The following is a 24,279-nucleotide window of genomic DNA, read 5'->3' as shown; positions in this document are numbered from 1 at the left end:
AATTCTGGGTGCCATTTACAAACCATAAGTGCTAATGACTCCATTCCTGTTTGTGGTTGTAGGGGCTTTTGATTGGAGTACACTAAAACAAACCTAACCTCTCTAGGGCATTTAGAAGCCAAGTTATAAGCCCACAAAGGTGTAACTGGACTACTTCTTTAAAGTGACACCAGGCCCGGTGACCTTTGGGACATGGTTTTACCCCCTATAGGAATGAGCGATCATCTTGAAACGTTCAGATCACTTAAAACTCAATAGATTCTACCTTCTTGTAGCGTTTCAGCCTGATTGGACCTTGTTTTCACACAAATGGACCCAGAATGATGTGAAATTGTGCTTCGTGCAACATAATTCTGGGTACCATTTACAAACCATAAGTGCTAATGACTCCAGTCCTTTTTGTGGTTGTAGGGGCTGTTGATTGGAGTACATTAAAACAAACCTGATCTCTCTAGGACATTCAGAAGCCAAGTTATAAGCCCACAAATGTGTAACTGGACTGCTTCTTTAAATTGACACCAGATCCGGTGACCTTTGGGACATGGTTTGACCCCCTTAGGAAAGTGCTATCATCATGAAACGTTCAGATCACTTACAACTCAATAGATTCTACCTTTCTGTAAAGTTTCAGCCTGATTGGACCTTGTTTTCACACAAATGAACCCAGAATGATGTGAAATTGTGCTTCGTGCAACATAATTCTGGGTGCCATTTAAAAACCATAAGTGCTAATGACTCCATTCCTTTTTGTGGTTGTAGGGGCTGTTGATTGGAGTACATTAAAACAAACCTGAACTCTCTTGGACATTCAGAAGCCAAGTTATAAGCCCACAAATGTGTAACTGGACTACTTCTTTAAATTGACACCAGATCCAGTGACCTTTGGGACATGGTTTGACCCCCTTAGGAAAGTGCTATCATCATGAAACGTTCAGATCACTTACAACTCAATAGATTCTACCTTCCTGTAACGTTTCAGCCTTATTGGACCTTGTTTTCACACAAATGAACCCAGAATGATGTGAAATTGTGCTTCGTGCAACATAATTCTGGGTGCCATTTACAAACCATAAGGGCTAATGACTCCATTCCTTTTTGTGGTTGTAGGGGCTTTTGATTGCAGTACACTAAAACAAATCTAACCTCTCTAGGAAATTCAGAAGCCAAGTTATAAGCCCACAAAGGTGTAACTGGACTACTTCTTTAAAGTGACTCCAGGCCCGATGACCTTTGGGAAATGGTTTTACCCCCTATAGGAATGTGCGATCATCTTGAAACGTTCAGATCACTTACAACTCAATAGATTCTACCTTCTTGTAGCGTTTCAGCCTGATTGGACCTTGTTTTCACACAAATGGACCCAGAATGATGTGAAATTGTGCTTCGTGCAACATAATTCTGGGTGCCATTTACAAACCATAAGTGCTAATGACTCCATTCCTTTTTGTGGTTGTAGGGGCTGTTGATTGGAGTACACTTAAACAAACCTAACCTCTCTAGGACATTCAGAAGCCAAGTTATAAGCCCACAAATGTGTAACTGGACTACTTCTCTAAATTGACACCAGATCCTGTGACCTTTGGGACATGGTTTGACCCCCTTAGGAAAGTGCTATCATCATGAAACGTTCAGATCACTTACAACTCAATAGATTCTATCTTCCTGTAACGTTTCAGCCTGATTGGACCTTGTTTTCACACAAATGAACCCAGAATGATGTGAAATTGTGCTTCGTGCAACATAATTCTGGGTGCCATTTAAAAACCATAAGTGCTAATGACTCCATTCCTTTTTGTGGTTGTAGGGGCTGTTGATTGGAGTGTACTAAAACAAACCTGATCTCTCTAGGACATTCAGAAGCAAAGTTATAAGCCCAAAAATGTGTAACTGGACTACTTCTTTAAATTGACACCAGATCCGGTGACCTTTGGGACATGGTTTGACCCCCTTAGGAAAGTGCTATCATCATGAAACGTTCAGATCACTTACAACTCAATATATTCTACCTTCCTGTAACGTTTCAGCCTGATTGGACCTTGTTTTCACACAAATGAACCCAGAATTATGTGAAATTGTGCTTCGTGCAACATAATTCTGGGTGCCATTTAAAAACCACAAGTGCTAATGACTCCATTCCTTTTTGTGGTTGTAGGGGCTGTTGATTGGAGTACCCTAAAACAAACCTGATCTCTCTAGGACATTCAGAAGCCAAGTTATAAGCCCACAAATGTGTAACTGGACTACTTCTTTAAATTGACACCAGATCCGGTGACCTTTGGGACATGGTTTGACCCCCTTAGGAAAGTGCTATCATCATGAAACGTTCAGATCACTTACAACTCAATAGATTCTACCTTCCTGTAACGTTTCAGCCTGATTAGACCTTGTTTTCACACAAATGGACCCAGAATGATGTGAAATAGTGCTTCGTGCAACATAATACTGGGTGCCATTTACAATCCATAAGTGCTAATGACTCCATTCCTTTTTGTGGTTGTAGGGGCTGCTGATTGGAGTACATTAAAACAAACCTGGTCTCTCTAAGACATTCAGAAGCCAAGATATAAGCCCACAAATGTGTAACTGGACTACTTCTTTAAATTGACACCAGATCCAGTGACGTTTGGGACATGGTTTGACCCCCTTAGGAAAGTGCTATCATCATGAAACGTTCAGATCACTTACAACTCAATAGATTCTACCTTCCTGTAACGTTTCAGCCTGATTGGACCTTGTTTTCACACAAATGAACCCAGAATTATGTGAAATTGTGCTTCGTGCAACATAATTCTGGGTGCCATTTAAAAACCACAAGTGCTAATGACTCCATTCCTTTTTGTGGTTGTAGGGGCTGTTGATTGGAGTACCCTAAAACAAACCTGATCTCTCTAGGACATTCAGAAGCCAAGTTATAAGCCCACAAATGTGTAACTGGACTACTTCTTTAAATTGACACCAGATCCGGTGACCTTTGGGAGATGGTTTGACCCCCTTAGGAAAGTGCTATCATCATGAAACGTTCAGATCACTTAAACTCAATAGATTCTACCTTCCTGTAACGTTTCAGCCTGATTGGACCTTGTTTTCACACAAATGGACCCAGAATGATGTGAAATAGTGCTTCGTGCAACATAATACTGGGTGCCATTTACAATCCATAAGTGCTAATGACTCCATTCCTTTTTGTGGTTGTAGGGGCTGCTGATTGGAGTACATTAAAACAAACCTGGTCTCTCTAAGACATTCAGAAGCCAAGTTATAAGCCCACAAATGTGTAACTGGACTACTTCTTTAAATTGACACCAGATCCGGTGACCTTTGGGACATGGTTTGACCCCCTTAGGAAAGTGCTATCATCATGAAACGTTCAGATCACTTACGACTCAATAGATTCTACCTTCCTGTAACGTTTCAGCCTGATTGGAGCTTGTTTTCACACAAATGAACCCAGAATGATGTGAAATTGTGCTTCGTGCAACATAATTCTGGGTGCCATTTAAAAACCATAAGTGCTAATGACTCCATTACGTTTTGGGGTAATGGGGGCTGTTAACTGGAGTACACTAAAACAAGCCTGACCTCTCTAGGACATTCAGAAGCCAAGTTATAAGCCCACAAATGTTGGTACTGGACTACGTCTTTAAATTGACACCAGATCCGGTGACCTTTGGGACATGGTTTGACCCCCTTAGGAAAGTGCTATCATCATGAAACGTTCAGATCACGTACAACTCAATAGATTCTACCTTCCTGTAACGTTTCAGCCTGATTGGACCTAGTTTTCACACAAATGAACCCAGAATGATGTGAAATTGTGCTTCGTGCAACATAAATCTGGGTACCATTTACAAACCATAAGTGCTAATGACTCCATTCCTTTTTGTTGTTGTAGGGGCTGTTGATTGGAGTATACTAAAACAAACCTGATCTCTCTAGGACATTCAGAAGCCAAGTTATAAGCCCACAAATGTGTAACTGGACTACTTCTTTAAATTGACACCAGATCCGGTGACCTTTGGGACATGGTTTGACCCCCTATAGGAATGTGCTATCATCATGAAACGTTCAGATCACTTACAACTCAATAGATTCTACCTTCTTGTAACGTTTCAGCCTGATTGGACCTTGTTTTCACACAAATGGACCCAGAATGATGTGAAATTGTGCTTCGTGCAACATAATTCTGGGTGCCATTTACAAACCATAATTGCTAATGACTCCATTCCTTTTTGTGGTTGTAGAGGCTGTCTATTGGAGTACACTAAAACAAACCTGACCTCTTTAGGATATTCAGAAGCCAAGTTATTAGCTCACAAAGGTGTACCTGGACTACTTCTTTAAAGTGACACCAAGCCCGGTGACCTTTGGGTCATGGTTTGACCCCCTATAGGAATGTGCGATCATCATGAAACGTTCAGATCACTTACAACTCAATAGATTCTACCTTCTTGTAACGTTTCAGCCTGATTGGACCTTGTTTTCACACAAATGGACCCAGAATGTTGTGAAATTGTGCTTCGTGCAGCATAATTCTGGGTGCCATTTACAAACCATAAGTGCTAATGACCCCATTCCTTTTTGTGGTTGTAGGGGCTGTTGATTGGAGTACACTAAAACAAACCTGATCTCTCTAGGACATTCAGAAGCCAAGTTATAAGCCCACAAATGTGTAACTGGACTACTTCTTTAAATTGACACCAGATCCGGTGACCTTTGGGACATGGTTTGACCCCCTTAGGAAAGTGCTATCATCATGAAACGTTCAGATCACTTACAACTCAATAGATTCTACCTTCCTGTAACGTTTCAGCCTGATTGGACCTTGTTTTCACACAAATGAACCCAGAATGATGTGAAATTGTGCTTCGTGCAACATAATTCTGGGTGCCATTTACAAACCATAAGTGCTAATGACTCCATTCCTTTTTTTGGTTGTAGAGGCTGTCTATTGGAGTACACTAAAACAAACCTGACCTCTTTAGGATATTCAGAAGCCAAGTTATTAGCTCACAAAGGTGTAACTGGACTACTTCTTTAAAGTGACACCAGGCCCGGTGACCTTTGGGTCATGGTTTGACCCCCTATAGGAATGTGCGATCATCATGAAACGTTCAGATAACTTACAACTCAATAGATTCTACCTTCTTGTAACGTTTCAGCCTGATTGGACCTTGTTTTCACACAAATGGACCCAGAATGTTGTGAAATTGTGCTTCGTGCAGCATAATTCTGGGTGCCATTTACAAACCATAAGTGCTAATGACTCCATTCCTTTTTGTGGTTGTAGGGGCTGATGATTGGAGTACACTAAAACAAACCTGATCTCTCTAGGACATTCAGAAGCCAAGTTATAAACCCACAAATGTGTAACTGGACTACTTCTTTAAATTGACACCAGATCCGGTGACCTTTGGGACATGGTTTGACCCCCTTAGGAAAGTGCTATCATCATGAAACGTTCAGATCACTTACAACTCAATAGATTCTACCTTCCTGTAACGTTTCAGCCTGATTGGACCTTGTTTTCACACAAATGAACCCAGAATGATGTGAAATTGTGCTTCGTGCAACATAATTCTGGGTGCCATTTAAAAACCATAAGTGCTAATGACTCCATTACGTTTTGGGGTAATGGGGGCTGTTAACTGGAGTACACTAAAACAAACCTGACCTCTCTAGGACATTCAGAAGCCAAGTTATAAGCCCACAAATGTTGGTACTGGACTACGTCTTTAAATTGACACCAGATCCGGTGACCTTTGGGACATGGTTTGACCCCCTTAGGAAAGTGCTATCATCATGAAACGTCCAGATCACGTACAACTCAATAGATTCTACCTTCCTGTAACGTTTCAGCCTGATTGGACCTAGTTTTCACACAAATGAACCCAGAATGATGTGAAATTGTGCTTCGTGCAACATAAATCTGGGTGCCATTTACAAACCATAAGTGCTAATGACTCCATTCCTTTTTGTGGTTGTAGGGGCTGTTGATTGGAGTATACTAAAACAAACCTGATCTCTCTAGGACATTCAGAAGCCAAGTTATAAGCCCACAAATGTGTAACTGGACTACTTCTTTAAATTGACACCAGATCCGGTGACCTTTGGGACATGGTTTGACCCCCTATAGGAATGTGCTATCATCATGAAACGTTCAGATCACTTACAACTCAATAGAATATACCTTCCTGTAACGTTTCAGCCTGATTGGACCTTGTTTTCACACAAATGAACCCAGAATGATGTGAAATTGTGCTTCGTGCAACATAATTCTGGGTGCCATTTAAAAACAATAAGTGCTAATGACTCCATTCCTTTTTGTGGTTGTAGGCGCTGTTGATTGGAGTACACTAAAACAAACCTGATCTCTCTAGGACATTCAGAAGCCAAGTTATAAGCCCACAAATGTGTAACTGGACTACTTCTTTAAATTGACACCAGATCCGGTGACCTTTGGGACATGGTTTGACCCCCTTAGGAAAGTGCTATCATCATGAAACGTTCAGATCACTTACAACTCAATAGATTCTACCTTCCTGTAACGTTTCAGCCTGACTGGACCTTGTTTTCACACAAATGGACCCAGAATGAAGTGAAATTGTGCTTCGTGCAACATAATTCTGGGTGCCATTTACAAACCAAAAAAGCTAATGACTCCATTCCTTTTTGTGGTTGTAGGGGCTGTTGATTGGAGTACACTAAAACAAACCTAACCTCTCTAGGACATTCAGAAGCCAAGTTATAAGCCCACAAAGGTGTAACTGGACTACTTCTTTAAAGTCACACCAGGCCCGGTGACCTTTGGGACATGGTTTTACCCCCTATAGGAATGTGCGATCATCTTGAAACGTTCAGATCACTTACAGCTCAATAGATTCTACCTTCTTGTAGCGTTTCAGCCTGATTGGACCTTGTTTTCACACAAATGAACCCAGAATGATGTGAAATTGTGCTTCGTGCAACATAATTCTGGGTGCCATTTAAAAACCATAAGGGCTAATGACTCCATTCCTTTTTGTGGTTGTAGGGGCTGTTGATTGGAGTACACTAAAACAAACCTGATCTCTCTAGGACATTCAGAAGCCAAGTTATAAGCCCACAAATGTGTAACTGGACTACTTCTTTAAATTGACACCAGATCCGGTGACCTTTGGGACATGGTTTGACCCCCTTAGGAAAGTGCTATCATCATGAAACGTTCAGATCACTTACAACTCAGTAGATTCTACCTTCCTGTAACGTTTCAGCCTGATTGGACCTTGTTTTCACACAAATGAACCCAGAATGATGTGAAATTGTGCTTCGTGCAACATAATTCTGGGTGCCATTTACAAACCATAAGTGCTAATTTCTCCATTCCTTTTTGTGGTTGTAGGGGCTGTTGATTGGAGTACACTAAAACAAACCTGATCGCTCTAGGACATTCAGAAGCCAAGTTATAAGCCCACTAATGTGTAACTGGACTACTTCTTTAAATTGACACCAGATCCGGTGACCTTTGGGACATGGTTTGACCCCCTTAGGAAAGTGCTATCATCATGAAACGTTCAGATCACTTACAACTCAATAGATTCTACCTTCCTGTAACGTTTCAGCCTGATTGGACCTTGTTTTCACACAAATGAACCCAGAATGATGTGAAATTGTGCTTCGTGCAACATAATTCTGGGTGCCATTTACAAACCATAAGTGCTAATGTCTCCATTCCTTTTTGTGGTTGTAGGGGCTGTTGATTGGAGTACACTAAAACAAACCTGACCTCTCCAGGACATTCAGAAGCCAAGTTATAAGCCCACAAATGTGTAACTGGACTACTTCTTTAAAGTGACACCAGATCCGGTGACCTTTGGGACATGGTTTGACCCCCTATAGGAAAGTTCTATCATCATGAAATGTTCAGATCACTTACAACTCAATAGATTCTACCTTCCTGTAACGTTTCAGCCTGATTGGACCTTGTTTTCACACAAATGAACCCAGAATGATGTGAAATTGTGCTTCGTGCAACATAATTCTGGGTGCCATTTAAAAACCATAAGTGCTAATGTCTCCATTCCTTTTTGTGGTTGTAGGGGCTGTTGATTGTAGTACACTAAAACAAACCTGATCGCTCTGGGACATTCAGAAGCCAAGTTATAAGCCCACAAATGTGTAACTGGACTACTTCTTTAAATTGACACCAGATCCGGTGACCTTTGGGACATGGTTTGACCCCCTTAGGAAAGTGCTATCATCATGAAACGTTCAGATCACTTACAACTCAATAGATTCTACCTTCCTGTAACGTTTCAGCCTGATTGGACCTTGTTTTCACACAAATGAACCCAGAATGATGTGAAATAATGCTTCGTGCATCATAATTCTGGGTGCCATTTAAAAACCATAAGTGCTAATGACTCCATTCATTTTTGTGGTTGTAGGGGCTGTTGATTGGAGTATACTAAAACAAACCTGATCTCTCTAGGACATTCAGAAGCCAAGTTATGAGCCCACAAATGTGTAACTGGACTACTTCTTTAAATTGACACCAGATCCGGTGACCTTTGGAACATGGTTTGACCCCCTTAGGAAGGTGCTATCATCATGAAACGTTCAGATCACTTACAACTCAATAGATTCTACCTTCCTGTAACGTTTCAGCCTGATTGGACCTTGTTTTCACACAAATGAACCCAGAATGATGTGAAATTGTGCTTTGTGCAACATAATTCTGGGTGCCTTTTAAAAACCATAAGTGCTAATGACTCCGTTCCTTTTAGTGGTAATGGGGGCTGCTAATTGGAGTACTCTAAAACAAACCTGACCTCTCTAGGATATTCAGAAGCCAAGTTATAATCCCACAAAGGTGTAACAAGACTACTTCTTTAAAGTTACACCAGGCCCGGTGACCTTTGGGACAATGTTTGACCCCCAATAGGAATGTGCGATCATCATGAAACGTTCAGATCACTCACAACTCAATAGATTCTACCTTCTTGTAAAGTTTCAGCCTGATTGGACCTTGTTTTCACACAAATGGACCCAGAATGATGTGAAATTGTGCTTCGTGCAACATAATTCTGGGTGCCATTTAAAAACCATAAGTGCTAATGACTCCATTCCTTTTTGAGGTTGTAGGGGCTGTTGATTGGAGTACACTAAAACAAACCTGATCTCTCTAGGACATTCAGAAACCAAGTTATAAGCACTCAAAGGTGTAATTGGACTACTTCTTTAAAGTGACAAAAGACCCGGTGACCTTTGGGACATGGTTTGACCCCCTATAGGAATGTGCGATCATCATGAAACATTCAGATCACTTACAACTCAATAGATTCTACCTTCTTGTAACGTTTCAGCCTGATTGGACCTTGTTTTCACACAAATGGACCCAGAATGATGTGAAATTGTGCTTCGTGCAACATAATCTTGGGTGCCATTTACAAACCATAAGTGCTAATGACTCCATTCCTTTTTTTTGGTTGTAGGGGCTGTTGATTGGAGTACATTAAAACAAACCTGATCTCTCTAGGACATTCAGAAGCCAAGTTATAAGCCCACAAATGTGTAACTGGACTACTTCTTTAAATTGACACCAGATCCGGTGACATTTGGGACATGGTTTGATCCCCTTAGGAAAGTACTATCATCATGAAACGTTCAGATAACTTACAACTCAATAGATTCTACCTTCCTGTAACGTTTCAGCTTGATTGGACCTTGTTTTCACACAAATGAACCCAGAATGATGTGAAATTGTGCTTCGTACCACATAATTCTGGGTGCCATTTAAAAACCACAAGTGCTAATGACTCCATTCCTTTTTGTGGTTGTAGGGGCTGTTGATTGGAGTATACTAAAACAAACCTGATCTCTCTAGGACATTCAGAAGCCAAGTTATAAGCCCACAAATGTGTAACTGGACTACTTCTTTAAATTGACACCAGATCCGGTGACCTTTGGGACATGGTTTGACCCCCTTAGGAAAGTGATATCATCATGAAACGTTCAGATCACTTACAACTCAATAGATTCTACCTTCCTGTAACGTTTCAGCCTGATTGTACCTTGTTTTCACACAAATGAACCCAGAATGATGTGAAATTGTGCTTCGTGCAACATAATTCTGGGTGCCATTTAAAAACCATAAGTGCTAATGACTCCATTCCTTTTTGTGGTTGTAGGGGCTGTTGATTGGAGTATACTAAAACAAACCTGATCTCTCTAGGACATTCAGAAACCAAGTTATAAGCCCTCAAAGGTGTAATTGGACTACTTCTTTAAAGTGACACCAGGCCCGGTGACCTTTGGGACATGGTTTGACCCCCTATAGGAATGTGCGATCATCATGAAACGTTCAGATCAATTACAACTCAATAGATTCTACCTTCTTGTAACGTTTCAGCCTGATTGGACCTTGTTTTCACACAAATGGACCCAGAATGATGTGAAATTGTGCTTCGTGCAATATAATTCTGGGTGCCATTTACAAACCATAAGTGCTAATGACTCCATTTCTTTTTGTGGTTGTAGGGGCTGTTGGTTGGAGTACATTAAAACAAACCTGATCTCTCTAGGACATTCAGAAGCCAAGTTATAAGCCCACAAATGTGTAACTGGACTACTTCTTTAAATTGACACCAGATCCGGTGACCTTTGGGACATAGTTTGACCCCCTATAGGAATGTGCTATCATCATGAAACGTTCAGATCACTTACAACTCAATAGATTCTACCTTCCTGTAACGTTTCAGCCTGATTGGACCTTGTTTTGACACAAATGGACCCAGAATGATGTGAAATTGTGCTTCGTGCAACATAATTCTGGGTGCCATTTACAAACCATAAGTGCTAATGACTCCATTCCTTTTTGTGGTTGTAGAGGCTGTTGATTGGAGTACACTAAAACAAATCTGGCCTCTTCAGGATATTCAGAAGCCAAGTTATTAGCTCACAAAGGTGTAACTGGACTACTTCTTTAAAGTGACACCAGGCCCGGTGACCTTTGGGACATGGTTTGACCCCCTATAGGAATGTGCGATCATCATGAAACGTTCAGATCACTTACAACTCAATAGATTCTACGTTCCTGTAACGTTTCAGCCTGATTGGACCTTGTTTTCACACAAATGGACCCACAATGTTGTGAAATTGTGCTTCGTGCAGCATAATTCTGGGTGCCATTTACAAACCATAAGTGCTAATTACTCCATTCCATTTTGTGGTTGTAGGGGCTGTTGATTGGAGTACACTAAAACAAACCTGATCTCTCTAGGACATTCAGAAGCCAAGTTATAAGCCCACAAATGTGTAACTGGACTACTTCTTTAAATTGACACCAGATCCGGTGACATTTGGGACATGGTTTGATCCCCTTAGGAAAGTACTATCATCATGAAACGTTCAGATAACTTACAACTCAATAGATTCTACCTTCCTGTAACGTTTCAGCCTGATTGTACCTTGTTTTCACACAAATTAACCCAGAATGATGTGAAATTGTGCTTCGTGCAACATAATTCTGGGTGCCATTTAAAAACCATAAGTGCTAATGACTCCATTCCTTTTTGTGGTTGTAACGGCTGTTGATTGGAGTATACTAAAACAAACCTGATCTCTCTAGGACATTCAGAAACCAAGTTATAAGCCCTCAAAGGTGTAATTGGACTACTTCTTTAAAGTGACACCAGGCCCGGTGACCTTTGGGACATGGTTTGACCCCCTATAGGAATGTGCGATCATCATGAAACGTTCAGATCACTTACAACTCAATAGATTCTACCTTCTTGTAACGTTTCAGCCTGATTGTACCTTGTTTTCACACAAATGGACCCAGAATGATGTGAAATTGTGCTTCGTGCAATATAATTCTGGGTGCCATTTACAAACCATAAGTGCTAATGACTCCATTTCTTTTTGTGGTTGTAGGGACTGTTGGTTGGAGTACATTAAAACAAACCTGATCTCTCTAGGACATCCAGAAGCCAAGTTATAAGCCCACAAATGTGTAACTGGACTACTTCTTTAAATTGACACCAGATCCGGTGACCTTTGGGACATAGTTTGACCCCCTATAGGAATGTGCTATCATCATGAAACGTTCAGATCACTTACAACTCAATAGATTCTACCTTCCTGTACTGTTTCAGCCTGATTGGACCTTGTTTTGACACAAATGGACCCAGAATGATGTGAAATTGTGCTTCGTGCAACATAATTCTGGGTGCCATTTACAAACCATAAGTGCTAATGACTCCATTCCTTTTTGTGGTTGTAGAGGCTGTTGATTGGAGTACGCTAAAACAAACCTGGCCTCTTTAGGATATTCAGAAGCCAAGTTATAAGCCCACAAAGGTGTAACTGGACTACTTCTTTAAAGTGACACCAGGCCCGGTGACCTTTGGGACATGGTTTGACCCCCTATAGAAATGTGCGATCATCATGAAACGTTCAGATCACTTACAACTCAATAGATTCTACCTTCCTGTAACGTTTCAGCCTGATTGGACCTTGTTTTCACACAAATGGACCCAGAATGATGTGAAATTGTGCTTCGTGCAACATAATTCTGGGTGACATTTACAAACCATAAGTGCTAATGACTCCATTCCTTTTTGTGGTTGTAGGGGCTGTTAATTGGAGTACACTAAAACAAGCCTGACCTCTCTAGGACATTCAGAAGCCAAGTTATAAGCCCACAAATGTGTAACTGGACTACTTCTTTAAATTGACACCAGATCCGGTGACCTTTGGGACATGGTTTGACCCCCTTAGGAAAGTGCTATCATCATGAAACGTTCAGATCACTTACAACTCAATAGATTCTACCTTCCTGTAACGTTTCAGCCTGATTGGACCTTGTTTTCACACAAATGAACCCAGAATGATGTGAAATTGTGCTTCGTGCAACATAATTCTGGGTGCCATTTACAAACCATAAGTGCTAATGACTCCATTCCTTTTTGTGGTTGTAGGGGCTGTTGATTGGAGTACACTAAATTAAACCTGATCTCTCTAGGACATTCAGAAGCCAAGTTATAAGCCCACAAATGTGTAACTGGACTACTTCTTTAAATTGACACCAGATCTGGTGACATTTGGGACATAGTTTGACCTCCTTAGGAAAGTGCTATCAGCATGAAACGTTCAGATCACTTACAACGCAATAGATTCTACCTTCCTGTAACGTTTCAGCCTGATTGGACCTTGTTTTCACACAAATGGACCCCGAATGATTTGAAATTGTGCTTCGTACAACATAATTCTGGATGCCATTTAAAAACCATAAGTGCTAATGACTCCAGTCCTTTTTGTGGTTGTAGGGGCTGTTGATTTGAGTACACTAAAACAAACCTGACCTCTTTAGGATATTCAGAAGCCAAGTTATAAGCCCACAAAGTTGTAACTGGACTACTTCTTTAAAGTGACACCAGGCCCGGTGACCTTTGGGACATGGTTTGACCCCCTTAGGAAAGTGCTATCAACATGAAACGTTCAGATCACTTACAACTCAATAGATTCTACCTTCTTGTAACGTTTCAGCCTGATTGGACCTTGTTTTCACACAAATGGACCGAGAATGATGTGAAATTGTGCTTCGTGCAACATAATTCTGGCTGCCATTTACAACCCATAAGTGCTAATGACTCCATTCCTTTTTGTGGTTGTAGGGGCTGTTGATTGGAGTACACTAAAACAAACCTGATCTCTCTAGGACATTCAGAAGCCAAGTTATAAGCTCACAAATGTGTAACTGGACTACTTCTTTAAATTGACACCAGATCCGGTGACCTTTGGGACATGGTTTGACCCCCTTAGGAAAGTGCTATCATCATGAAACGTTCAGATCACTTACAACTCAATAGATTCTACCTTCCTGTAACGTTTCAGCCTGATTGGACCTTGTTTTCACACAAATGAACCCAGAATGATGTGAAATTGTGCTTCGTGCAACATAATTCTGGGTGCCATTTAAAAACCATAAGTGCTAATGACTCCATTCCTTTTTGTGGTTGTAGAGGCTGTTGATTGGAGTACACTAAAACAAACCTGACCTCTTTAAGATATTCAGAAGCCAAGTTATAAGCCCACAAAGGTGTAACTGGACTACTTCTTTAAAGTGACACCAGGCCCGGTGACCTTTTTGGAAATGGTTTGACCCCCTATAGGAAAGTGCGATCATCATGAAACGTTCAGATCACTTACAACTCAATAGATTCTACCTTCTTGTAGCGTTTCAGCCTGATTGGACCTTGTTTACACACAAATGGACCCAGAATGATGTGAAATTGTGCTTCGTGCAACATAATTCTGGGTGCCATTTACAAACCATAAGTGCTAATGACTCCATTCCTTTTTGTGGTTGTAGGGGCTGTTGATTGGAGTACACTAAAACAAGCCTGACCTCTCTAGGACATTCAGAAGCCAAGTTATAAGCCCACAAATGTGTAACTGGACTACTTCTTTAAATTGACACCAGATCCGGTGACCTTTGGGACATGGTTTGACCCCCTTAGGAAAGTGCTATCATCATGAAACGTTCAGATCACTTACAACTCAATAGATTCTACCTTCCTGTAACGTTTCAGCCTGATTGGACCTTGTTTTCACACAAATGAACCCAGAATGATGTGAAATTGTGCTTCGTGCAACATTATTCTGGGTGCCATTTAAAAACCATAAGTGCTAATGACTCCAATCCTTTTTGTGGTTGTAGGGGCTGTTGATTGGAGTACACTAAAACAAACCTGATCTCACTAGGACATTCAGAAGCCAAGTTATAAGCCCACAAATGTGTAACTGGACTACTTCTTTAAATTGACACCAGATCCGGTGACCTTTGGGACATGATTTGACCCCCTTAGGAAAGTGCTATCATCATGAAACGTTCAGATCACTTACAACTCAGTAGATTCTACCGTCTTGTAACGTTTCAGCCTGATTGGACCTTGTTTTCACACAAATGAACCCAGAATTATGTGAAATTGTGCTTCGTGCAACATAATTCTGGGTTCCATTTAAAAACCATAAGTGCTAATGACGCCATTCCTTTTTGGGGTAATGGGGGCTGTTAACTGGAGTACTCTAAAACAAACCTGACCTCTTTAGGATATTCAGAAGCCAAGTTATAAGCCCACAAAGGTGTAACTGGACTACTTCTTTAAAGTGACACCAGGCCCGGTGACCTTTGGGACATGGTTTGACCCCCTATAGGATTGTGCGATCATCCTGAAAAGTTCAGATCACTTACAACTCAATAGATTCTACCTTCTTGTAACGTTTCAGCCTGATTGGACCTTGTTTTCACACAAATGGACCCTGAATGATGTGAAATTGTGCTTCGTGCAACATAATTCTGGGTGCCATTTACAAAACATAAGTGCTAATGACTCCATTCCTTTTTGTGGTTGTAGGGGCTGTTGATTGGAGTACACTAAAACAAGCCTGACTTCTCTAGGACATTCAGAAGCCAAGTTATAAGCCCACAAATGTGTACCTGGACTACTTCTTTAAATTGACACCAGATCCGGTGACCTTTGGGACATGGTTTGACCCCCTTAGGAAAGTGCTATCATCATGAAACGTTCAGATCACTTACAACTCAATAGATTCTACTTTCCTGTAACGTTTCAGCATGATTGGACCTTGTTTTCACACAAATGAACCCAGAATGATGTGAAATTGTGCTTCGTGCAACATTATTCTGGGTGCCATTTAAAAACCATAAGTGCTAATGACTCCATTCCTTTTTGTGGTTGTAGGGGCTGTTGATTGGAGTACACTAAAACAAACCTGATCTCACTAGGACATTCAGAAGCCAAGTTATAAGCCCACAAATGTGTAACTGGACTACTTCTTTAAATTGACACCAGATCCGGTGACCTTTGGGACATTATTTGACCCCCTTAGGAAAGTGATATCATCATGAAACGTTCAGATCACTTACAACTCACTAGATTCTACCGTCTTGTAACGTTTCAGCCTGATTGGACCTTGTTTTCACACAAATGGACCCAGAATGATGTGAAATTGTGCTTCGTGCAACATAATTCTGGGTGCCATTTACAAACCATAAGTGCTAATGACTCCATTCCTTTTTGTGGTTGTAGGGGCTGTTGATTGGAGTACACTAAAACAAGCCTGACCTCTCTAGGACATTCAGAAGCCAAGTTATAAGCCCACAAATGTGTAACTGGACTACTTCTTTAAATTGACACCAGATCCGGTGACCTTTGGGACATGGTTTGACCCCCTATAGGAATTTGCTATCATCATGAAACGTTCAGATCACTTACAACTCAATAGATTCTACCTTCCTGTAACGTTTCAGCCTGATTGGACCTTGTTTTCACACAAATTGACCCAGAATGATGTGAAATTGTGCTTCGTTCAACATAATTCTGGGTGCCATTTACAAACCATAAGGGCTAATGACTCCATTCCTTTTTGTGGTTGTAGAGGCTGTTGAGTGGAGTACACTAAAACAAACCTGACCTCTTTAGGATATTCAGAAGCCAAGTTATTAGCTCAAAAAGGTGTAACTGGACTACTTCTTTAAAGTGACACCAGGCTCGGTGACCTTTGGGACATGGTTTGACCCCCTATAGGAATATGCGATCATCATTAAACGTTCAGATCACTTACAACTCAATAGATTCTACCTTCTTGTAACGTTTCAGCCTGATTGGACCTTGTTTTCACACAAATGGACCCAGAATGATGTGAAATTGTGCTTCGTGCAGCATAATTCTGGGTGCCATTTACAAACCATAAGTGCTAATGACTCCATTCCTTTTTGTGGTTGTAGGGGCTGTTGATTGGAGTACACTAAAACAAACCTGATCTCTCTAGGACATTCAGAAGCCAAGTTATAAGCCCACAAATGTTTAACTGGACTACTTCTTTAAATTGACACCAGATCCGGTGACCTTTGGGACATGGTTTGACCCCCTTTGGAATGTGCGATCATCATGAAACGTTCAGATCACTTACAACTCAATAGATTCTACCTTCCTGTAACGTTTCAGCCTGATTGGACCTTGTTTTCACACAAATGAACCCAGAATGATGTGAAATTGTGCTTCGTGCAACATAATTCTGGGTGCCATTTAAAAACCATAAGTGCTAATGACTCCAGTCCTTTTTGTGGTTGTAGGGGCTGTTGATTGGAGTACACTAAAACAAACCTGACCTCTTTAGGATATTCAGAAGCCAAGTTATAAGCCCACAAAGTTGTAACTGGACTACTTCTTTAAAGTGACACCATGCCCGGTGACCTTTGGGACATGGTTTGACCCCCTATAGGAATGTGCGATCATCATGAAACGTTCAGATCACTTACAACTCAATAGATTCTACCTTCTTGTAACGTTTCAGCCTGATTGGACCTTGTTTTCACACAAATGGACCCAGAATGATGTGAAATTGTGCTTCGTGCAACATAATTCTGGGTGCCATTTACAAACCATAAGTGCTAATGACTCCATTTCTTTTTGTGGTTGTAGGGGCTGTTGATTGGAGTACACTAAACCAAACCTGATCTCTCTAGGACATTCAGAAGCCAAGTTATAAGCCCACAAATGTGTAACTGGACTACTTCTTTAAATTGACACCAGATCTGGTGACATTTTGGGACATGGTTTGACCCCCTTAGGAAAGTGCTATCATCATGAAACGTTCAGATCACTTACAACTCAATAGATTCTACCTTCCTGTAACGTTTCAGCCTGATTGGACCTTGTTTTCACACAAATGAACCCAGAATGATGTGAAATTGTGCTTCGTGCAACATAATTCTGGGTGCCATTTAAAAACCATAAGTGCTAATGACTCCATTCCTTTTTGTGGTTGTAGGGGCTGTTAATTGGAGTACTCTAAAACAAACCTGACCTCTCTAGGATATTCAGAAGCCAAGTTATAAGCCCACAAATGTGTAACTGGACTACTTCTTTAAAGTGACACCAGATCCGGTGACCTTTGGGACATGGTTTGACCCCCAATAGGAATGTGCGATCATCATGAAACGTTCAGATCACTTACAACTCAATATATTCTACCTTCTTGTAACGTTTCAGCCTGATTGGACCTTTTTTTCACACAAATGAACCCAGAATGATGTGAAATTGTGCTTCGTGCAACATAATTCTGGGTGCCATTTAAAAACCATAAGTGCTAATGACTCCATTCCTTTTTGTGGTTGTAGGGGCTGTTGGTTGGAGTACACTAAAACAAGCCTGACCTCTCTAGGACATTCAGAAGCCAAGTTATAAGCCCACAAATGTGTAACTGGACTACTTCTTTAAATTGACACCAGATCCGGTGACCTTTGGGACATGGTTTGACCCCCTTAGGAAAGTGCTATCACAATGAAACGTTCAGATCACTTACAACTCAATAGATTCTACCTTCCTGTAACGTTTCAGCCTGATTGGACCTTGTTTTCACACAAATGAACCCAGAATGATGTGAAATTGTGCTTCGTGCAACATAATTCTGGGTGCCATTTAAAAACCATAAGTGCTAATGACTCCAGTCCTTTTTGTGGTTGTAGGGGCTGTTGATTGGAGTACACTATAACAAACCTGACCTCTTTAGGATATTCAGAAGCCAAGTTATAAGCCCACAAAGTTGTAACTGGACTACTTCTTTAAAGTGACACCAGGCCCGGTGACCTTTGGAACATGGTTTGACCCCCTTAGGAAAGTGCTATCATCATGAAACGTTCGGATCACTTACAACTCAATAGATTCTACCTTCTTGTAACGTTTCAGCCTGATTGGACCTTGTTTTCACACAAATTGACCGAGAATGATGTGAAATTGTGCTTCGTGCAACATAATTCTGGCTGCCATTTACAAACCATAAGTGCTAATGACTCCCTTCCTTTTTGTGGTTGTAGGGGCTGTTGATTGGAGTACACTAAAACAAACCTGATCTCTCTAGGAAATTCAGAAGCCAAGTTATAAGCTCACAAATGTGTAACTGGACTACTTCTTTAAATTGACACCAGATCCGGTTACCTTTGGGACATGGTTTGACCCCCTTTGGAAAGTGCTATCATCATGAAACGTTCAGATCACTTACAGCTCAATAGATTCTACCTTCCTGTAACGTTTCAGCCTGATTGGACCTTGTTTTCACACAAATGAACCCAGAATGATGTGAAATTGTGCTTCGTGCAACATAATTCTGGGTGCCATTTAAAAACCATAAGTGCTAATGACTCCATTTCTTTTTGTGGTTGTAGGGGCTGTTGATTGGAGTACACTAAACCAAACCTGATCTCTCTAGGACATTCAGAAGCCAAGTTATAAGCCCACAAATGTGTAACTGGACTACTTCTTTAAATTGACACCAGATCTGGTGACATTTTGGGACATGGTTTGACCCCCTTAGGAAAGTGCTATCATCATGAAACGTTCAGATCACTTACAACTCAATAGATTCTACCTTCCTGTAACGTTTCAGCCTGATTGGACCTTGTTTTCACACAAATGAACCCAGAATGATGTGAAATTGTGCTTCGTGCAACATAATTCTGGGTGCCATTTAAAAACCATAAGTGCTAATGACTCCATTCCTTTTTGTGGTTGTAGGGGCTGTTAATTGGAGTACTCTAAAACAAACCTGACCTCTCTAGGATATTCAGAAGCCAAGTTATAAGCCCACAAATGTGTAACTGGACTACTTCTTTAAAGTGACACCAGATCCGGTGACCTTTGGGACATGGTTTGACCCCCAATAGGAATGTGCGATCATCATGAAACGTTCAGATCACTTACAACTCAATATATTCTACCTTCTTGTAACGTTTCAGCCTGATTGGACCTTTTTTTCACACAAATGGACCCAGAATGATGTGAAATTGTGCTTCGTGCAACATAATTCTGGGTGCCATTTATAAACCATAAGTGCTAATGACTCCCTTCCTTTTTGTGGTTGTAGGGGCTGTTGATTGGAGTACACTAAAACAAACCTGATCTCTCTAGGAAATTCAGAAGCCAAGTTATAAGCCCACAAATGTGTAACTGGACTACTTCTTTAAATTGACACCAGATCCGGTGACCTTTGGGACATGGTTTGACCCCCTTAGGAAAGTGCTATCATCATGAAACGTTCAGATCACTTACAACTCAATAGATTCTACCTTCCTGTAACGTTTCAGCCTGATTGGACCTTGTTTTCACACAAATGAACCCAGAATGATGTGAAATTGTGCTTCGTGCAACATAATTCTGGGTGCCATTTAAAAACCATAAGTGCTAATGACTCCATTCCTTTTTGTGGTTGTAGGGGCTGTTGGTTGGAGTACACTAAAACAAGCCTGACCTCTCTAGGACATTCAGAAGCCAAGTTATAAGCCCACAAATGTGTAACTGGACTACTTCTTTAAATTGACACCAGATCCGGTGACCTTTGGGACATGGTTTGACCCCCTTAGGAAAGTGCTATCATCATGAAACGTTCAGATCACTTACAACTCAATAGATTCTACCTTCCTGTAACGTTTCAGCCTGATTGGACCTTGTTTTCACACAAATGAACCCAGAATGATGTGAAATTGTGCTTCGTGCAACATAATTCTGGGTGCCATTTAAAAACCATAAGTGCTAATGACTCCAGTCCTTTTTGTGGTTGTAGGGGCTGTTGATTGGAGTACACTATAACAAACCTGACCTCTTTAGGATATTCAGAAGCCAAGTTATAAGCCCACAAAGTTGTAACTGGACTACTTCTTTAAAGTGACGCCAGGCCCGGTGACCTTTGGGACATGGTTTGACCCCCTTAGGAAAGTGCTATCATCATGAAACGTTCGGATCACTTACAACTCAATAGATTCTACCTTCTTGTAACGTTTCAGCCTGATTGGACCTTGTTTTCACACAAATTGACCGAGAATGATGTGAAATTGTGCTTCGTGCAACATAATTCTGGCTGCCATTTACAAACCATAAGTGCTAATGACTCCCTTCCTTTTTGTGGTTGTAGGGGCTGTTGATTGGAGTACACTAAAACAAACCTGATCTCTCTAGGAAATTCAGAAGCCAAGTTATAAGCTCACAAATGTGTAACTGGACTACTTCTTTAAATTGACACCAGATCCGGTTACCTTTGGGACATGGTTTGACCCCCTTAGGAAAGTGCTATCATCATGAAACGTTCAGATCACTTACAGCTCAATAGATTCTACCTTCCTGTAACGTTTCAGCCTGATTGGACCTTGTTTTCACACAAATGAACCCAGAATGATGTGAAATTGTGCTTCGTGCAACATAATTCTGGGTGCCATTTAAAAACCATAAGTGCTAATGACTCCATTCCTTTTTGTGGTTGTAGAGGCTGTTGATTGGAGTACACTAAAACAAACCTGACCTCTTTAAGATATTCAGAAGCCAAGTTATAAGCCCACAAAGGTGTAACTGGACTACTTCTTTAAAGTAACACCAGGCCCGGTGACCTTTTTGGAAATGGTTTGACCCCCTATAGGAAAGTGCGATCATCATGAAACGTTCAGATCACTTACAACTCAATAGATTCTACCTTCTTGTAGCGTTTCAGCCTGATTGGACCTTGTTTACACACAAATGGACCCAGAATGATGTGAAATTGTGCTTCGTGCAACATAATTCTGGGTGCCATTTACAAACCATAAGTGCTAATGACTCCATTCCTTTTTGTGGTTGTAGGGGCTGTTGGTTGGAGTACACTAAAACAAACCTGATCTCTCTAGGACATTCAGAAGCCAAGTTATAAGCCCACAAATGTGTAACTGGACTACTTCTTTAAATTGACACCAGATCCGGTGACCTTTGGGACATGGTTTGACCCCCTTAGGAAAGTGCTATCACCTTGAAACGTTCAGATCACTTACAACTCCATAGATTCTACCGTCCTGTGATGTTTTAGCCTGATTGGACCTTGTTTTCACACAGAATGATGTGAAATTGTGCTTCGTGCAACATAATTCTGGGTGCCATTTAAAAACCATAAGTGCTAATGACTCCATTCCTTTTTGGGGTAATAAGGGCTGTTGATTGGAGTACACTAAGACAAACCTGACCTCTCTGAGACATTCAGAAGCTAAGTAATAAGCCCCCAAATGTGTGTTTGGAACCCCGCCTTCAAGGAACAAGTGATCCGGTGACCTTTATGACCTGATTTGACGCCCTTAGGAATCTGCTATCATCATGAAATCACAGGAATCATTTACAACTCAATAGATTCTACTTTTCTGTGACATTTCAGCCTGATTGAAGCTTTTTTCTGTGAAATGGACCCGGAATGATGTGAAATTGTGCTTTGTGCAACATAATTCTGGGTGCCATTTAAAAACCATAAGTGCTAATGACTCCATTCCTTTTTGTGGTTGTAGGGGCTGTTGATTGGAGTACACTAAAACAAACCTAACCTCTCTAGGCCATTCAGAAGCCAAGTTATAAGCCCACAAAGGTGTAACTGGACTACTTCTTTAAAGTGACACCAGGCCCGGTGACCTTTGGGACATGGTTTGACCCCCTTAGGAAAGTGCTATCATCATGAAACGTTCAGATCACTTACAACTCAATAGATTCTACCTTCCTGTAACGTTTCAGCATGATTGGACCTTGTTTTCACACAAATGGACCCAGAATGAAGTGAAATTGTGCTTCGTGCAACATAATTCTGGGTGCCATTTACAAACCATAAGTGCTAATGACTCCCTTCCTTTTTGTGGTTGTAGGGGCTGTTGATTGGAGTACACTAAAACAAACCTGATCTCTCTAGGAAATTCAGAAGCCAAGTTATAAGCCCACAAATGTGTAACTGGACTACTTCTTTAAATTGACACCAGATCCGGTGACCTTTGGGACATGGTTTGACCCCCTTAGGAAAGTGCTATCATCATGAAACGTTCAGATCACTTACAACTCAATAGATTCTACCTTCCTGTAACGTTTCAGCCTGATTGGACCTTGTTTTCACACAAATGAACCCAGAATGATGTGAAATTGTGCTTCGTGCAACATAATTCTGGGTGCCATTTAAAAACCATAAGTGCTAATGACTCCATTCCTTTTTGTGGTTGTAGGGGCTGTTGGTTGGAGTACACTAAAACAAGCCTGACCTCTCTAGGACATTCAGAAGCCAAGTTATAAGCCCACAAATGTGTAACTGGACTACTTCTTTAAATTGACACCAGATCCGGTGACCTTTGGGACATGGTTTGACCCCCTTAGGAAAGTGCTATCATCATGAAACGTTCGGATCACTTACAACTCAATAGATTCTACCTTCTTGTAACGTTTCAGCCTGATTGGACCTTGTTTTCACACAAATTGACCGAGAATGATGTGAAATTGTGCTTCGTGCAACATAATTCTGGCTGCCATTTACAAACCATAAGTGCTAATGACTCCCTTCCTTTTTGTGGTTGTAGGGGCTGTTGATTGGAGTACACTAAAACAAACCTGATCTCTCTAGGAAATTCAGAAGCCAAGTTATAAGCTCACAAATGTGTAACTGGACTACTTCTTTAAATTGACACCAGATCCGGTTACCTTTGGGACATGGTTTGACCCCCTTAGGAAAGTGCTATCATCATGAAACGTTCAGATCACTTACAGCTCAATAGATTCTACCTTCCTGTAACGTTTCAGCCTGATTGGACCTTGTTTTCACACAAATGAACCCAGAATGATGTGAAATTGTGCTTCGTGCAACATAATTCTGGGTGCCATTTAAAAACCATAAGTGCTAATGACTCCATTCCTTTTTGTGGTTGTAGAGGCTGTTGATTGGAGTACACTAAAACAAACCTGACCTCTTTAAGATATTCAGAAGCCAAGTTATAAGCCCACAAAGGTGTAACTGGACTACTTCTTTAAAGTAACACCAGGCCCGGTGACCTTTTTGGAAATGGTTTGACCCCCTATAGGAAAGTGCGATCATCATGAAACGTTCAGATCACTTACAACTCAATAGATTCTACCTTCTTGTAGCGTTTCAGCCTGATTGGACCTTGTTTACACACAAATGGACCCAGAATGATGTGAAATTGTGCTTCGTGCAACATAATTCTGGGTGCCATTTACAAACCATAAGTGCTAATGACTCCATTCCTTTTTGTGGTTGTAGGGGCTGTTGGTTGGAGTACACTAAAACAAACCTGATCTCTCTAGGACATTCAGAAGCCAAGTTATAAGCCCACAAATGTGTAACTGGACTACTTCTTTAAATTGACACCAGATCCGGTGACCTTTGGGACATGGTTTGACCCCCTTAGGAAAGTGCTATCACCTTGAAACGTTCAGATCACTT

Source organism: Nothobranchius furzeri, chromosome 1, assembly GCF_043380555.1.
Source record: "Nothobranchius furzeri strain GRZ-AD chromosome 1, NfurGRZ-RIMD1, whole genome shotgun sequence".
In the NCBI taxonomy this organism is placed as follows: Eukaryota; Metazoa; Chordata; class Actinopteri; order Cyprinodontiformes; family Nothobranchiidae; genus Nothobranchius; species Nothobranchius furzeri.
The sequence above is the reverse complement of the archived record's forward strand: the minus strand, read 5'-3'. Positions refer to the sequence as shown.